The sequence below is a fragment of the Marmota monax genome, unplaced genomic scaffold, assembly GCF_021218885.2.
Source record: "Marmota monax isolate L192 unplaced genomic scaffold, Marmota_monax_Labrador192_F-V1.1 WCK01_AAM20220418_F8-fsc00390, whole genome shotgun sequence".
NCBI lineage: Eukaryota > Metazoa > Chordata > Mammalia > Rodentia > Sciuridae > Marmota > Marmota monax.
The window spans coordinates 488,798-493,303 of NW_026693450.1; the positions used below are offsets into that span (position 1 = coordinate 488,798).

General features: G+C 47.2%; 1 pseudogene; it reads right to left on the reverse strand.

The window, feature by feature from the left end:
* Positions 1-266: 266 nt before the first annotated feature.
* On the reverse strand, positions 267-916 carry LOC124101545 (tumor protein D54-like; annotated as a pseudogene).
* Positions 917-4,506: the final 3,590 nt, after the last annotated feature.

Here is a 4,506-nt window from a genome sequence, read left to right on the forward strand (position 1 = left end):
CCATCCTAGTGAGCTCACAAAACTCCCAAAGGGAGTGTGGGCTTTGGCTCAGCACCCTCTGGACCTTCCATGCTGTCCACCTCCTGTGGCCCTGGCAAGGACAGCACAGCAATCTGTTGATCTACTGACTTCAGTGTAAACATCTATGCACAAGATTGCTCTCTAATCATGTGAAGGCAGCAGCCGTATCTGCGTGTGAACGGGCACCAATGTCCTCAAAGCTGGCCACTGGCTTGTCCTGGCTGGTGGCCCGGTTGCTCAGTTGTGGTCATGATGATGAGGAAGTGCTTGCTATAGGTGATGCTGCTGCAGGCTTAGAAAGGTGCAGGTCCTGGCAGTGGCTGGTCACCACCCCCTGTCGGGGAAGGGAGGCTGGCACTGACATTCCCTCTGCCACCCACAACCTTGGACTTTATGGTTCCCACTTGATCTTCACAGGACTTGAAGGTGGCAGAGTTCCTCAAGTCTCCAAGCTTCCTGCTGATGGCAGAGCCCATGGTAGACAGGGCAGCAGATGTCTTCTGTCCTGCCTGTGAGAGGGTTTCCTGGGTCTTCTTGTAGAGGTCAGACTGGGTCACTTTCTCATTCCACTCTCCAAGTTTCTCAGAAGTTCTCACATAGGCGTTAGAGACCTGCACATTTTTCCAACTCCTGGACAGGTTCTGCTTCAGCGCCCCCGCCCAAGGTAGAGAGGCCCAACCTCCTCTTCAACTCTCCACAATTCCTCTCTTTGGCTTCCAGGACCTGTCATAGAGTGACAATTTCTTCTTCCACCTTGGCAAGCTTGGCTCTCAGCTCCTCCTCCTCAGCCTCCGTCAACCCTCAACAGCAGGAGTCCGGGCAGTCATATCATGAAGTCAGACAACAGACCTTTATTAGGAGAATTCAGGTTGATATCTTGGCCGGCAGAGTCCATGTTCATGCCCCAGCTGGGCCGCAGCTGGTATCCGGGATTGGGTCACTAGCGCCACTGGAACCTAGGGGCGGCACCGGGAGTCACCCACCCCAGCATTACTTCTTAGAAATAAAATACATATAGTTTATTAAAGAGATTCCTGTTCTAATTAGCAAAGACTATTATGAATGACTTATTTTTTTCTATGCAAGGAATCTTTACCTTAAATTATATCTCATTAAATAAATCTTTATTCTATTGAGTAAAGGAGGAAAAAGAGAAAAAGATTTCAGTGCTTTTGGGGATTCTCAGGGAATGGACCTGGGATAGGATACCTTAGCAACAGGTTGGAGCAGGAGCACTTTATCTTGGTAAGGGTGAAGCAAGGACTTTGGAACTATTAACATTTCAATCTCCCTGGGGTAATTTCCAACTTCTCAGACCTAAACCAGCCTCCATTTTTGCAATCCACCCCAATTACTTACCTACACTGATTGCCTTTCTTTATTGCTTCAAACGTACCAGCAAATACAGGTGGCTGAAGTCATGAACTAGGAGAGGCCAGTGCCATCTGAGTCATGTTGAAGCCTGATTTACATGGCAAAAATATAAATATTTTGTAAATATTATTGCTATTGATTTTCTAAATGATTTATAATTTATTCTCTATATATGATAATTAGAAAAATTTATGCATTTAATCAGCAATTTTAGTAGCTATTCATTGGGAATACAACTAGAAAATTCTAGAGTTGTATTCCCAACGATCACAACTTCTACATAAAAACAAAACTTTTTCCTAAGAATACATGATTGAAGACAAAGGAGGCAACAGATGTCCTTTAAAATGTACTTAAAGAGCTGATTAGGGAGAAATTTCTGTTAGGTTGGTTTGAGATGATTAAGCAACCCATGTGAGCCAAAGAACCACCAATCAGGTGCATCTCCTGGATCTTAGCCAGCTCCCTTTGACCAACCCCAGTAAGACAAGAGACTCTAAAAACCCCTTTTCCTGTCTCAAGCCCTCCCTTTCTTCCCTAAGCCCAATAAATATTCCAGTGTGGTTGAGCCCCATGCAGTTCTCCTCAGACCCTCTTTTTACATGCTCTGTTAGTCTGAGGGTTCCACCTGGGAGCAAAATCTCAATAAAGCCTCATCAGTGGCCTTTTTAAATCTGCCTCCTTTTGGTCACTGCTACCTGACCTTACATCTTGTACCAAAACCTGGATTTTTGGGCCTCCTCCATACCTTACATTTGGGGATTGAGGTCCACCCTCCTCCCTTCAAATGAACCGGGAAATTCCTAAGCTGCTTCTTCTTTTCCTTTCCCTTCATCCAGGCTGACATGTGTGGGGTAAGTTCCCTCATTTCCCCTGACCTTCCAGCCCCTCTCCATTCATGGGGGGTCTATCTATAAGTCACAGGCATTCCATAGACCCCCACCCATTTCGTTCAAGGCCCTGAGAACTGTGGAGACATCCCAGTCCTCATGTGAGACACTCTGATCTATTTGGCCCCCAACGGGTTGCAGGGATGCCTCAACACTTGCCTGTCCCTTATCCATTCCTTGGGTGAGTGTGATTAGAATTTGGGAAACCTTTTTCTGCTCTCACTCGCCCACTAGGGTACCAGAAGGTCATGGGAAACACCAAGTTCTCCTTAGACCCCAAAACTCTCTTGGATGTCTATATTCAAATTTTGCCAAGTTAGGACTCACTCAAGACCTATGCCATTTTATTCCACCATGGTCTTTTATTCCACTGTGGCCTGGCCCCAGTGTGACTTAGACAATGAGTCACAATGGCCCCCAGAAGGAACTTCTGATTTTAAACCCTCACTTAATTGGACAATTTCTTTCACTGGACAGGGAAGTAGGCAAAAGTTCCTTACATCTCAAGGTGCGTTCAGGCTTTTTGAGGTCTGCTCCTGTCCTCCCCTCTGCTCTAACTGTTCTATTGCTAAAGTTTTCCTTTCTAGGGAACCCCTTTCCCATTGTTCTTCTACTTCTCCTTTCTTATTCTCAGATCCACCGAGCTGCTCTCAGGCCCACATTCCTGTCTTCCCCCTCCCTACTAAGGCCAATCCTCTCCCACCTCCCCTTCCACAACTGCACTCTCCCCTTCCCCTCCTGCTGCTACAACAGCTCCTCCTCCCTCACTCCAGGATTCTCCCATTCCTCTCCCTCCTCCTCTCCCTTCTGTCTCCTGCAGCCATGATTCCTCCATCCTATCCAGTTTCTCTCCTAGACAGAGATGTTCTCCAACTACTAGGAGCCACCCTCCAACTACACCCCAAGAATACTACCACCATCTTCTTCTGCTTCTAATAACCTAACAGTACCTACTGTTCCACTGCCCCATGACCTAGTCAATCACCTGGTCTGGGACACTCCAAGCTCGTCATAGTGTCCACAAGCCAGTCTGTATCCAGCTGAAATTACAAACTAAATTTTCTTTGTGTCCCCAATTTCCCATCTCCAAAACCTACAGGGAGGGACTTACACCCAGTTACTTGCCCAGAAACTCCTCATCTCTACTGACTCCCCCTGCAACACTCCCATATTGCCAATACACAAACCCGCAGGTGCCTATCGCTTATTCCAGGACCTTCACCTAATTAGTGAAGCAGTTATTCCCATCCACTTGATGGTTCCCAACTCTTAAACTCTTCTTTCCCATATCCCCCTTTAAACCACTCACTTTACTGTCCTGGATCTTAAAGATGCCTTCTTTACAGTGCCTCTCCATCCTGACTCTTAATACTTCTTTGCCTTCACATGGGAAGACCCTACATCCTTTAGGTCTCAACAGCTGACATGGACAGTCCTACCCAAAGGCTTCAGGGACAGTCCCTTACCTCTTTGGGCAAGCCTTAGCATAGGCTAACTGCTTGTGGCTTGGGGGATAGCACTCTCTTACAGTTGGACAGAAGCCCTCCCTAACTCCAGGGAAGCTGCTTATACCACCACTTCCATCTTCATTGAGCAGATCATTCCCAGGTTTAGACTTCCTGCCTCCATCCAGTCAGACAATAATCTGGCCTTCATTTCTCAGGTTGTTCAACTAGTCTCCAAAGGCCTCAACATCACTTGGAGGCTCCACATCCCCCCACTGGCCCCAATCCTCAGTTAAGGTTGGGACGGCTAACAACATTCTCAAGGATTATCTCACTAAACTTGCTATTGAGCTCAGGCTGCCCTGGCCCAATCTCCTGTCATTGGTCCTCACCGTAATTTGGGCAGCCCCTTGAGCCCCCTCAGGCCTTAGTCCCTTTGAGCTACTTTATGGGTGCCCTTTCTTAATCAACCAAAGCCTTCCAGTCACTCCTACTCCCCTTGTGTCCTACATGCCCTATCTTACACTTCTACACAAATTTGTCTTCCATAGATGTTAGGCCAGCACTTACAAGACTTGTCTTCCTGTGCCATCTGTTACTTCAATCCCAGCACAACCACAAACTGAACTGGACCCTCTTCAACAAGGTTATGCAGCCTTACTTCGAGAGCTTCATCCATAATCTTTGGAACCTCACTGGACAGGACCTCATGCAGTCATACTTACTACCCTAATGGCAGCCAAACTTTTGGGCCATGCCCACTGGTGGCTGCTGCC